We start from the raw sequence: 13643 nt of genomic DNA on the forward strand, positions 1-13643 counted from the left end.
GGTCTGGTGCATTCCTCGGGTCCTTCATCCTGCTTCAGCCAGAGACCAGCAGAGACACTAAGTTAGCACCCCCCACACACAGCATGCCCTGGGTGTCCTGGGCCGAGAACCCAACTTAGAAGGAAACACTCTTGCTCGTAAAAGGGGAATTGCGATGACAGTCACTAGCTCAAAGTGATTGGAAAATCCACGCAGGCCCATACCCTTCACCTGACCTCGGTCATCCCCAGCGGTGGTTCTCTCTGACTCCTGGCTCTGCCCTGCGCGTCCCTAGTTCCAGGCTCTGGCTCCTCCTGTTGTTTCTGTGCGAGATGGCTCATGTGTGAGCAAACTTCTCCGCTTACATCCTCCATGCAAAAGGCTGAGGTCCCCAAGCCTTCTGTCCACACTGCACTGTCTCCTCAAACCCAGGCTGACACCGGCTTCCTGCATATCAGTGCCACACAGCCACCCTGGGTGGAGCAGCCAGATTATTCAAACAGCAGAGTTAGAAGAAAACTCTCATTCAGTTCTGAACCAAAAGCCCAACCTGAAAAACTTTGTGCAGACCAGGGGTGGAGTCACATATGGCGTCTCACCTTGGACACACTTCAGTCTAAGCGCTGCTGTCCCCAGACAACAGACAGGGCTTGTGTCAGTGTGTTAAAATACTCGCCACTGTGCTTTCTTTTTTTTTCTTTGCACTTTATTTTTGTGAAATGCCGTAACCATGGTTCCAAAGAAAGTGATACCACCAGCAAAGCGAAGGGGAAAACTGTGAGAATCACGACAGAGTTAAAGAAAGGAATCACTGCAAAATTTGCTCAAGTCCTGAGGGAGGGGGGATGAATTGGTAAGTGTAAGTGGGAAGCCTCAGAACCAATAATTTGGTTTTCCATTATTTCTTATAGGAAAAATACATTCAGTTCTCAAACTTTTCAGTGTTTGACTTTGAATGTGGAATGAATTGAGTTCGGCAACCAAGGTTTGGCTGGGTGTCGTTCACCTGGTCAGAAAACACCCACACACGTGGCCCTGCCCAAGGGAAGTCCTTCCGCACCTCAGCCTTGGGTGCTGCCCGCGGTGCCCTCACCGTCCTGAGAAGCTCCCTTGGGTAGCTGTGTGGGTCCATGGGGAACGCCCTCGGGTCCTCTGGAGGACTTCAAGCTGTCAGAGAAGTACGTTAGATCTTTGTGACGTCTTAGCCAGGGAGCTTAGCCAGGATGTCACCCTTCCCAGGAAGCCATTTCTTTTTTTTTTTTTTTTTTTTTAATCGGTACCAGGAATCGAACTCACAATCACCTGCTTGCAAGGCAGGTGCTTATGCTGCTGAGCTAAATCCCCAGCCCCATAGAAGCTATTTCTTAATCAAGAGCCCTTTGCTGGCTGAGGACTCTCTTCTGGACCCTTTAAAATTTTTCCAGCTTTCACTCCAAAGCTCAATGATTTGTCGTTTAATACACCTCTCTCTTCTCTTAATAGACACTAGATTAAGCCTATCCAACCACGAAAGTTTCAGGAAGGAAGTACCAAGAGCTGCACCGAATTCACCAACACCGCCTCTATTTCCACCAGATTGCTGGGGACAATCTGACGGTCTTCACTACCACGTAACAAGTGCCTCCATTCCTCTGATATCCCCCTCCTTCCCTTTGAGCCTTCTGTCTTCAGAGCACTTTGGCCTCTGCTAACAGGCTCTGCAAGTACCTCCTGGCTCCCTACTGCTCCAGGTCCCAACGCGATGAAACATCTTGCAGGTTTTATTTAAGGACCCGCACCTTCCCCATTTCAGCTACCAAAGTACCAAACTCTGCTGGTTAGCTGTTGCTAAGTAACCAATCACCCTAACATCAGTGGCCTAAAGTAACAATTTTGTTGTCTCACGTTTCTGTAGATGGGGGACCTGGCAAGGGCTTGGCTGGGTGGATCTGACCGATAGCTTCTCAGGGAGCTACAGTGCGTTAGTGGCTGGAACAGGACAGTGGGGAAAGGCCAGCAAAGTGGGGCTTTTCCGGCGGTCTCCCGGCCTCTCCAGTGGTCTGAGTGGGCTTCCGTGAAGCACAGCGGCCCCAGCACCACGGCAGCCAGGGTGCTTACTTATCCGCTCGAAGCTCTGAGAGCAAGGCAGTCTCCCAGCCTGCCGGGCAGGAACCGCACTGCCTTCCCAGCAGCCCTGCAAAATCACCTGTGCCACATCGTGGGGATTACGGATGATTTACAGGAGGAGGAAGGAAAGTAGCCTCCACCTCTTGATGGTAACGGGAGAACGTGGGGCCACGTTCTGGAAAAAACCTGTCAGGAGCAGATGGTGGCACGAGCCGGGGTGAGGGGGGCACAGTACCTGCCACATAGCCACGTTTTACGTCCTCTTCGCTCAGGTCACATCATGAGCTGTTATCCGTGTGGGGCTGTTTTTCTGAGCATGGCAGAATCTTCTCAGAGGTGGCATCGTTTCCTTTCTTCCCCTTTTGTGACTTTTACCATTGCCTTTCACTGCTGGTAGAGCATTTTTATAATTTTATAGCTCAGAGAATCGCAGGGGTAGAACACAGTGTATTTGGCCCACCAACCAATCATTTCATTGTGTGGGTGACAAACCCAAAGCTTAGCGCCACAAGGTCATCAGCTGCTGCGTCACAAACCTCGCTGGGGACAGAACTGGACTCAGAAAACACTTGTAGGCTTCCAACCCAGCCCCTCTCCCCGTGGCTCTCCGTGAGGGTACCCGGCCCGCTGCAGGCACGCAGCTCCTCCCGCGCCCTCCCACCTCCCCCATCCCAAAAAGACCTGAGGACCTGATGTCCTTTGCGCTTCTATTGCTTTGTCCTGGGGAAGATGCTGGGGGCCGGGTCTGTCCTTCCAGCGTGCACATTTAGCTTCCATTTAATTCAGGAAGAGTACATCTACTCGAGGGTGAAGCTTGGCCAGAGGACGTGATTGATGTCAAGGGTCAAAGGCACCAGCTGTTTCCCAGCGTGTTTTCCTGTCACTCCCTGAGCCCTGTGTGCTAAAGAAGACCTCTGTGTGCCTTTCAGGACAACTGGTATGACATAAAGTCCCAGTGCCTCTAGGTTTGCAGGGAGTAGTTTAGCACGGTTTTAGGTGTTCATTTACAAGTCCTTTGTCCCCGCCTGTTCACTCTCAGGGACGGGCTGTCCCTCTCTAGCAGCTGTTTTCTTAGATCTGGGGTCCACCAGGAAGCCAGTGATTCTGGAAGGCTTCCCTCCCCTCCTAAGAAACAAATAAGTAACATGAATTTATTAGTAATATGAATCACACACACAAACCTGAATTCCAGCTGACCGAGCTCTCAAAGCCACTGCCACGAGTATCTCTGAGTGTTTTGTTTTCTGTTGGGTACCGAAGCAGCCTCTAGCACCAACTCCATCCCCAGTCATTTTGTGTTTCTTATTTTGAGACAGGGCATTACCCAGTCTGGGCACCAACTCATGATCCTCCTGCCTCAGCCTCTCAGAGTGCTGGGATTGCAAATAGACACTAGCACGCTTGGCTCATCTCTGAGTTTTGAAATATCAGATGCGTTCTTTGAGCACCAATTTATGTGTTTTAGACAGAAACAATCTGGAAGATTGTTAATAACTTTCCTAGAAAAAAATGACCTCAAAAAGGAAGAAAAAAGAACAGTAAAATCACACAACAAAAATCTAAACGGTCAAAGGTAATTTAGAAAGCAGATTTGATACAAAATCCAAAAAATCCTAAATACCTTAAAATGTATTTCTACAGTTATTATCACTTTAATTTGGTTGAAGATACAGAGAGTCACTGTGTCCTAAAGCGACTTAGATTTAAAATATTGTCCCTGCACATAAAATTAATGTTAGGAGCAAGATAGAAATGTCAGACTTGGACATCAGATGACAGGTCTCGATTTTAGGAAATGGTATTAATTTGGTAAATCTTCCAACTCTGCCGTTTCTAGAAAACAAATTTTAGACTCCTCCCAGATTTAATGAAATTAAAGAGGACTGGCTCATGCCAGTTGAACCCACAACATACAAAGCTATAGTACACAAAATACCCTTGGACAAGGATTTATGGTATTATGTTTGCCAAGCAAGCCAGGATTCTAGCATTTGCCAGAGGGATGCTGGTCAAGACAGCCTCCCTGTAACGGAAATGTGTGTATTGACCCAGGCCCAGCCACTATGCCAGGTCCTAGGGAATCGAGGATGCCATCCCAAGCTGCCCAGTAAATAGCAAGGCTAACAGTCTGTTTTGAACACACAGAGAAACACCCAGTCTTCTAGCCTGGCAGTCAAAGATGGCTCAAGGAGGGGCGTCTCTGTGAGCTCTGGTGGGAAACAGCAGCAGTAATCAGGCACTGGCAGGGCAAAGCAAAAACAGCACGTCTCAGGCAGGCCTGGCAGCTCGTTCAGAAGCGGCAGGAAGTGGGTTTCTGAGTGCGGTAAGCAGGGCAGTCGGACGGGGTATCTTTAGCGTCAGGAAGCTGGGGTCAGGTGGGGGTCTCCATCCCCGCTCTGCCCTTGGGGGTGGCCAGATGTTAGGCATCACCTCTGGAGCGCATTGCCCATCCCCAGGCAAGTCCCTCCTTCCTTTCTCAAACTGCAAGGATTGCATCAGGAATGCCACTTTGGAGGTCATCATAAGCAATTTTTAAAACTGAATAGAATAAAAGTAATTGAGCACATTTCCCACAGCAAGAGAAAGGGTTATGGTGAGATTTTATTTTAGATGAGTGGATGGATGAATGGATGTACAGATGGATGGACGGAAATAGGTGTTCTCCAAATGCATACTGGCCAAATGTCAAATGGTCAAGGGTTATGGGCTAATATTCACCTGACGCTGTGGCCAAAACCTCAACCCCCGCCCCATGACATAAGTTTTGTTATTAAAAGTAACGCTTTTGGGGCTGGGGATTTAGCTCAGCGGCATAAGCGCCTGCCTTGCAAGCAGGCAGTCATGAGTTCGATCCCCGTTACCGACAAAAAGGAAAAAGACAAAAAAAAAAAAAAAAAAAAAAAGCAGACTCTCTTGGGTTCCGTGGGGCACCTAGGTGCTTTCTCTGACGTTCCTCCTCTTCCTGACACTTTCTGCTTCTCTCATCTTGTGTGGATCAGAGATAACTGAAGGGGGAATACTCCAGGCGTTGACACCTGTGGCAGAGAGGATACAGCAGAAATGGGACAGAGGGGTTAGGGCGGAGAAGCCTCTCAACAAAGATCCTCGTCAGCCCCACAGCAAGCTCAGAATTCGCAGGCTGGCCCTCCAAGTCTGTCCTGGCAAGCAAGATTGGCCAGTCTTTCTGTCCTGACTGCCCTCAGGGAAGGAGCATGACCTTGGGGAGGTGACACTCTTCACGGGAGGGCATTTCCCAGAGAGGGCAGTTTGTGGGCCAGCAGCTGAGGACCGAGTGCTTCAGTCCCAAAGTGGGATGTAGGTGACCCATTGCAGCGTCTCTGCCACAGTGACCTACTACGATTCTGAAATTGTTTTTCCTTATTAAGAAATTTTAGGGTAACAATATTGATTTTCTGCTTTTAATCCAGCCTTATGAGATGTGACATTTCCAAACAGTGCTCTATGTTTTGTCAGTCATATTTCAATTGAATTAAGTACTAACAAAATAAATTCAGTGCTTAGAGAATTGCACTATAATTAAATTTCCACCGTTTGTTGCTCTTTGAATTCATAAAAATTTATTGGCTCAGAAAATATATAATGTTCTTGCTCTACTGTGTACTTTATTATTCTTTATAATTTCGTTTTTGTTTTTGTTGTCTTTCGGTTCTTTTGTTTTGTTTTGTTGTTTGAGACAGTCTCACTATGTAGTTCAATCTGGCCTTGAACTTGCTTATGTAGCTCAGGCTGCCCTCAGTCTGGGATTACAGATGTGCACCCTTGTGCTTGGCTATAATACATTTTTTAAAAGTTGTTTTGTATATAGTATCAGAGTTATTACTATTCCCTTGTAGTCTTACAGCAATACATGTACATTTATAATTCCATTTACTTAAATGGATGCAGATCACATAAAGAGATTTTTCACTGGGTACATCTAGCATGTCTTATATTTCAAAGTGAATATTCAGATATAACAATAAATTCAAGTGACAGTCCTTTTTTATTTATCACCAGGCCAGGGCTGAGGATCCTAAGCGGCACATCCACCCCCTGGCGTCCTGGAAGGCTGGATTGTGCTGCTTCTGTGTCTCTCCATGTATACGCAGGGCCTCTCTGTTAGGATGGTCAAACTACTTACAAGAGGTTCAAGTCTCCCAGAGAAATGAAAATGCCTAGACTTCTGTTATGGTTTATGTCCTCATGCCCCTGAAAAGCCCCCGGCACTCAGGTGGGACTTTGAAAGGGGATTGGACTGTGGGGTGTATACCTCACTTGCTGTCAGCAAGCGGGGTCTGGGTAGGAGGTTTATCTCTTGCCCAGCTCCTCCCTTTGCTCTCCTCTTCCTGTCCACCGTGCCGTGAGCAGCTGTCCTCCGCCAGGCCCCTCTGCCCCGCCGTCCGGCCTTGCAGCCAGCTGACTGTGCTGGGGCACAAGTCAAAGCTAACCTCCCCTCTTTTAAGTCATAGGCGTAGGGTATTTTGGCCTGATGATTAAAAAGGTGCCTAAGACAGCATCTGATAAAGCTAGGCCCAGCAATCATTTCCACCAGCTAATCAGCAATAGGGTCTTTGCTTACCTAGCCAATGACGTTCGACGTCCTTGATTTGGCATTGGCCTGTCTGCACCCCCAGCTTTTCTGCTGCCCCGTCTTCCACTATTTCTTGCACGGGGTCCCGTTCCACACTGCTTCAAGCTCTTCATTGAACCACCTTTTCCTATTGATCCAAATAGAATCCAGCAGCCCTGCGTCGCTCCTACCCTACGCTGTACTCTCTCGGATGTGGAGGTGAGTGGACTGGATGTGTTCATCACTGTCGCCTTCTCTACATTGTTCATCTTACGTCACCAGCACTTACTACATATTTTAGGTCTAATTACTCACTAAGCTTTACTCTAAATCAGGCCCCGTAAAGAAAAGTTCCGTGAAAGTGTGGCCCCTACAGTGTGCAAAGGAGTGGGCTAGACGTGCCCCGTGCACTCGCAGGGCAGCGCACACTAAGCACAGTGTGAGTGACAGCAGGAGTTAAGTTCCTCGAGGAGCGTCTGCACCTGTCCCCCTGCAGCCACTTGGCCCTTGTCTTGATTATCTTCCGCCACCTGCCCACATTCCTGTTCAGCCTCCTATCGAGGGTTGAAGAACGTGGAATACAGCTGGTTTAACTCTTTTTTAATCTCCAGTTTCCGGCCCTCAGTCAGAATTCAGTAAGTATTTTTGGAATGGACAGAGCAGCCAGTCCCCAAGAAATGCCCCCTCTAGACACCTCATCTTCCATCAGAGGCTGTCACATGCACCACTGATCCCAAGACGCTGCTCCGTTTCTGCCCCACTTCCTGTCCTCTCGGGGCTGACGGCCTGAAGAACACAGCCACGGTCCTGGAGCTGCACCTCAGAGTCCTGGAGAGAGGCCCGGGAGAGCAGCTGAACGTCTCAGTGCCTGCGCCCCTTGCCGTTAGGGTCAAACTTGAGATCTTTCAGATGCTGGAAATGCTCCGGTCCAGAGTCTGCTCCCCATCAGTGGATTTCGAATGGTTGTCATGAGGGGAAGAAGGCTGCCTTTGAAAACACTAGTGGAGAAAACTTGGCACGCCAGAGGAAGGCACGCCTCGGCTCGGTGACTCAGAATAGGACGTGTCAGGTTGGAGACCTTAAAAAAATCACTGCTGCTTCATCAGCCCAGCTGCAGAAATCAGGCAGGGAGCCGGGACAGGGGGATGGGCTGGAGACGAGGACAGGGGCTTCTGGGAAACCGCGGGGTGGGCAGGGAAGGATCTCGGTGCCCCCAGGGTGGTAACCGGCACCGCTGTGCCTGCATGTTCACCAAACACTTCCTGTGCACTCCCCCTGCAGACTGCCCTCTCCAGTTCCTCCAGGAAAGAGGGAGAGGCTACCCCTAGAGGGTGAGGAGGCAAACAGCTCAGATCCATTCACTATTTTGTGAAAACTCAGTTTCCTTTACAGGAGGAAGGGGAGAGGGCGGAAGGGTAAAACTCTCGACTCAACCAAGTTTGGGTATCATTTGTTTTTATGCCCTTTCTTTTTCATTTGTAAACCAAAGAACCTCACAAAGGATTGGAGAAGCCTGAACAGAGGGAGAACGGACCTGGGTTCCCGCTCTGGAGTGGTAAAGCACAAACCACTTCCCTTCCCTGCAGCTCGGTCTCCTTGTCTGTAATATAAAAGCCAGGATGGTGAATCTACAGAAAATGCACACACCAGCTCTGCACTGGGGCAGAAATCTGCTGTGGGTTACGGTCCACTCCCAGCCAGCAAGGCTGGGCTTCTCAGTGAGACCCCAAACAGTGGCTGCGAGTTGATGGAAAGGAATCAGCCCCCAGGAGGAAACACCCGGTACCCCAGAACTGCAATCGTGTCCCTCACAGCGCTTGTTCATTAGCGGTGACATCAGAGACCCAGGACCACCTGCCGGAGAGACCAATTCATGCAAATCAGATGTCAGTTGAAATTCTCAAGCCATCCTGTCTCTGCTTGCAGGTGTGGCTGGGGCCCCACCAACAGAAATGACCTACATGTCCCCAACGCTGGCCACTGTACCCCTGCTTCCACTGTCAACCTCTTGCAGAGCCCCTCACTCACTTTAGGACCCCAAAAGCCCCTATAGGCATCTGGCATCACTCAAGAGCTGGTCTTGTCATTCCATAGTGGCGCCTCGCCTGCTGTGCAGTTAGAGAGGCCCCCTGGGGTCCTGTTCTCTCCCTGCCACGCTAAGGAAGACTTCAAAATACCTCAAAGCCACCCCAGGTCTACTGTCTCCACCCTGGCATGGGCAGATGGCTCCTTTTCCGGGACAGCTGCCGTCTCTTGCTCCATGGTGCTCAGCTGGGGCCTCTAAGGGACTGGGGACATAGTGGCTTAAGCATCACAGAGGCTACACCAGGGGTGGACCGGATAGCACAGTCCTCCAGGAAGGGAGTGGCCTCAGAAGACAGTGAGAGGAAGGGAAGGAGAGGCTGTCCAGTGACGGGAACTCTCACAGAGACACGCCGTCCCTCCGGGAGCAGACGATGCCTGTTGAGGTCCTCCGTGATGGACATTAAATTGCTGGGTTTGTGCAGAACCTAAAAGCCAAATAGAGACATTTGGATTTGATGTGAATGCCATAAGGGAGCCCTTCTGGCAGTCTGTTTAGAGGGGGATTTGGGAGGATTAATCCAGAAAGGGTTTATAGGAGAAACTGGAGAAGGACAAACTGTCTGCAAGATGAGTTCAAAATGCTTTCATACAGTTCATTCCTCTGGGAGTTTTAAATTTAATTAGAAAATAAGACGCCAGTGTGTTTTGTGCACACTATTGGCTCATGTGTGTACCTTCCCTACAAACACTTTAAAACCTGTTTATTTTCTATGTGAAAGAGGTAATGCACCCACATGGCTCCTAAATCAAAACAGCATGAGGGGAGATGCCCGGTCCCACCCGAAGCTGTGTCCCCGTGACTCTATGAAACATTTGCATCGTTTCCTGGCGTGTACTCCTGGAGTTCTTTACACAGACCCACGCAAATACAAATGTATATTCTTATCTTCCTGCTTTTTTCTTTTCCTTTCTTTTTTAACAAAAAAGCATGCTACGCAAAGTTTCTTTGGACTTCGTTTTCTCACTTAAAATTAGATCTGACAGATTCTTGCCGCATTTTTTGTCAACTGCCACGTATTTCATTACATGGAGAGCCAGCTCCTTATCAAAGGATGTCTTTAGCAATCTTTTGCCATGATAGATGGTGCTGTAAAAATAAAACACTTGTCTCTGTATTATTTCATAAGTGTGCAGCCTCTACCCAGAACAAATTTGACGGCACACAGTCCACATGCAGTAACAATTTTTAGAGAGGTTTCTGCGTTGCCCCCTCTGGGGAACTGTGCTTTCCCACCACCACAGCTGGACCTGCCTGCTTCTCCGGGCCCTGCCAACACTTCCGGTTACTGCTCTGGTGGGGTTTCTGGTCTACTCAATGAAAGATTTGTGCAGCTCTGATTTCCTTTTCTCTCAGTCGAGGGGAAGTTGAGTGTTTAATCCCTTTAACTGAATTTTAATCCCTTTAACTTAGGGAGCTGATTTCACCATTTCTGAATCTCTTCAGAAATCTTCCCCAAGGCCTTCTACCAAGTAGATTTTAAGTCAAGCTTTGTAAATCCAATAAATGTTTCTTTGAATAAGTAGATAAGTGATTGAATAAATGCTCATGCTATCGGAGTTATAAATCTTAAATTAGATGTGATCCTTCCCTCAAGAAACATAAAACATGATAAGCTCACGGCACAGTTACAGAACCAACTTGTGTGTGTTCCGAGAGGATACATAGTTCTCCGAGTCTGAATAAATCAGTGGCCTGAGGCTAAAGAGAGGGAGAATCTTACGTGGACTACATTGCTAATCCCCAGAAAGATGAGGGGTTGGGGGAACAGGAACCTCACAGCTCGTTTCCGTGGGTTTTCATTCGTCTGAAGAATGCTTTACAGCTGGTCTGATTAAACCTTTTTTGCAGAACCAATTCGTAGATCAAAAGGGAGACAAAGTAAAACCCAGCACGTGCTTCTGGTTCCTCAGGCTCCTCCCAGCCTCATTTCTCCTCAAAAGCCATTCAAAACTTTGGCTGGCACGGGCTGTCGCAGGCTGGAGTCTCAAGCCGTTTCTCGGCTTCTCTGTCATTGACCTTCTCTGTCACTGTAAGTCACTAGCAAAGCACGTTTTACTGTCCACTTGGTTTCATGAACGTCACAGAATTCCATGCGCCAGGGGTCCATCTGCCAACTGTTGTATGCCTTTGTCAGTCAATCGGGTGCCCCCGCTGGATGGGCAGAGGATGAGAGAGCATTGTCAGCAGGACCGCAGAAGAATTTCCCATGGTGCACTGGTGCCCAGCATGACTTTCCTCACCACCCTGCTCAAGCTGAACTGTGGCCCCGAGAGGAAGGACTGTTCCAAAATCAGGGAGCCCGGCCCCCACACACAAGACTGCCTTGACCCCTAAGAGAGGGCAAGCTGCCCACACAGTCACAGGGGTGTCATGGAGCTGAGCCATAGATACATCAAGGCCAGCAGCACTGGGTCAGAAACAACAGCCCACCCAGGAATAAGGAGACAGAATGGGGCAGCCAAAGAAGAATGAGGAGGTGGAACCTGAGATTTCAGGGTGGAGTCTATCTCCAGAGCCCCCATGACTAAAAACAACCCTAGCACATATTACCAGAGACCTAGGCGGAAGCAGAGTGGGGCCTCTTCCTGGTATTTCAAAGAGTCTGCTGATGACAGTCAGTCACTTAAGAACACCCACAAAATCAGGATACTTGTGAATTTTCTGTCACTCAGCTCTTTTATGCTATTTTGGTGCCATGCATATGCATGCATTTGGAAATGGCAAGTCAAGGGGAAATACCTTTAACACGTCCTCACCAACTCACAGTCTGTAACCTGGGTTCCCTGTGACACTTCCACCGGTAACACATTGAGTCAGGGAGGGCTGTTCCTCCCCTCTCCGCTACCTAGTGTCTTATAGCCAGGGAAGCCCAGGGCTTGGCAAGGTTGTGTGACAATTCATAAAGAGGAACCAGGGCTCTGACTTGGGCCTTCTGAACTCTAAACTGGAGATCGTTCCAGAATTTGTTTCTTGAGCCATTGCAAAATTAGCTTCATGGGAAAAATCACGACACTGAGAAAATGTGAAAGACACATCACCCTCAGCTGCAGTAACAAAACCGCCATGGAATAGTTTCTGTGATCCTCGGAAGTCACAGCGATTACCCTGGGGCCACACACACGAGGGTGAATGAGAGGCTCCTACGTCTGGATGGCCACCCTGCGGATTCTGCATGCGGTAGAGGTGGGACCAGGCTCTGAGGCTTGCTAGCTATGCTTCTGAGGCCACAGTTCACAAATCACAATTTAACAGCACACGGAGCCTTCCTCAGCCCTACCACGTACCCACATTTCTGTGAAAGAAGCAGAGAAGGAACTTAAAACCACAGAGACCCTTCACGGAATTCACGAACAAATCTGTCCACTTACTATGTTTTGGGGATCAGTTATTACCCCTGTAGAAATACGTGAGAGTCTGGCTTTCTAACATGAAATACAACGGTTGTAAGCTTCCTTCATTTGTGCAAGTAACCAAGAAGGGTTTATTGAGCACTTACTGTGTATCACTTACCTTAGCAACTGGCGACCTGCAGTTAAAAAGACCTCTTGCCCAAGCAGGAAATTTGCTTTCAGAATACTATTGTAACATCAAAACAGGCATCTGTATTGTTTTCCTATTTTACATTTATTCACATATCATGGATTACCTATAACCCAAGATTTTTAAACATTTCAAACTCTTAAAAGTCACTTTCTCCTCTAAGTTTCCTTGTCAAAGATCCTCTTCTGGTTGTCATTTTTTGAGTAGGAGCTTTCCTACAGGTCCCGCAGAAATCAGAGTCCTTAAGGCAGGCTTCACTGTCTTTCATTGCTGAGGATTTGATTTTCCAAAAAGCAAATAAAGAACAGAAGTGGGTGAGATTGTCAGGGCCAGAATCATCCTCCCGGACCAAACTCAAATGAATTTTCCACCAAGGAAATTATTCATTGGAAAAGATGTGCTTTGCGGTACTCTGCTGACCAAATTGATCAGAGCAGCTCCTCAGCGAAGCGGGGAATAAAGGCAGGAGTTAAGTCAGAAATAAACCTACCCAGGGCTTGCACAGTATTTCTATTTCGAATTGACCATACGTCAAGTGGAGTCAGTCATCCCATGCGGGTGGGCTCCGACATCTTTCAGATAAGGGAAATTTGCAGACACGCTGAGGCTTATCTCTCTCTTTTCCATTTTAACCAATTTCGAAAAAGGTCATTCTAAAAATCCATTTCAGAAAAAAAAAGGAAGGGAAAAGAAAAAATATCTAAATTTGTATAAACACACTTAGGATAGCTAAGATGGTTGTGCTACAAATTCTATAAGGTCTTGGAACAAAACAGTCAACATTCACAGCATTGGAACAATTGTGCATGTTTGTGTCTGGTGATTGAAGAACTCCTGAAGATCACTATGTAAAATAGCAACCTTAGTTATGTGCCTACCAGCTTGTTTTGAAGGCCTATATTGTCATTGTTTTGGGCTCTTTCCTATTGTTATATGTCTTTTTGGTTTCTTGTTTTTCTGGTAATTTGTTTTGTTTTGTTTTGTTTTTCCCCCTAATGCAGAAAGGATAGGTGTACATATAGAGGCTTTACATACCTAGACCTTCTCCTGAACAGTTTATGAGAATAGATTGTGCTATGCATGATGAAATGAATAGCTGCTTTAAAGAAAAAGAGACATTGGGGCTGGGGATTTAGCTCAGCGGCATAAGCGCCTGCCTTGCAAGCAGGCAGTTGTGAGTTCGATCCCCGGTACCGATAAAAACGAAAAAGACAAAAAAAAAAGAGACATGATGGTCTCCATTGCTGATTCCCTGTCATCACGCTAAAATCCAGTAATGCTTTTATTCTATGTTCAGAGTGGTTTTAGTCTGTTTTGTATTGTGTCATTTCAACATACATGAAGGTACGGACAGCTATTTTG

At 47.7% G+C, this 13643-nt stretch overlaps 1 protein-coding gene and 1 long non-coding RNA gene across 4 annotated transcripts in view; one reads left to right on the forward strand and one right to left on the reverse strand.

The window, feature by feature from the left end:
* The window catches only part of Kif6 (kinesin family member 6), a 301789-nt gene that overhangs the window by 188645 nt on the left and 99501 nt on the right, over positions 1–13643 (forward strand). The gene's annotated exons all lie outside the window — the stretch shown is intronic.
* Positions 4669–11127, reverse strand: LOC134473696 (uncharacterized). The gene is made up of 2 exons (XR_010044085.1): positions 6665–11127; positions 4669–5120 (listed from the first exon to the last, which is right to left on the reverse strand). It is a non-coding gene; the product is annotated as an uncharacterized LOC134473696 (long non-coding RNA).

The sequence above is a fragment of the Cavia porcellus genome, unplaced genomic scaffold (genome assembly GCF_034190915.1).
Source record: "Cavia porcellus strain 051 isolate PalLab524CR breed Dunkin Hartley unplaced genomic scaffold, mCavPor4.1 scaffold_28, whole genome shotgun sequence".
Classification (NCBI taxonomy): domain Eukaryota; kingdom Metazoa; phylum Chordata; class Mammalia; order Rodentia; family Caviidae; genus Cavia; species Cavia porcellus.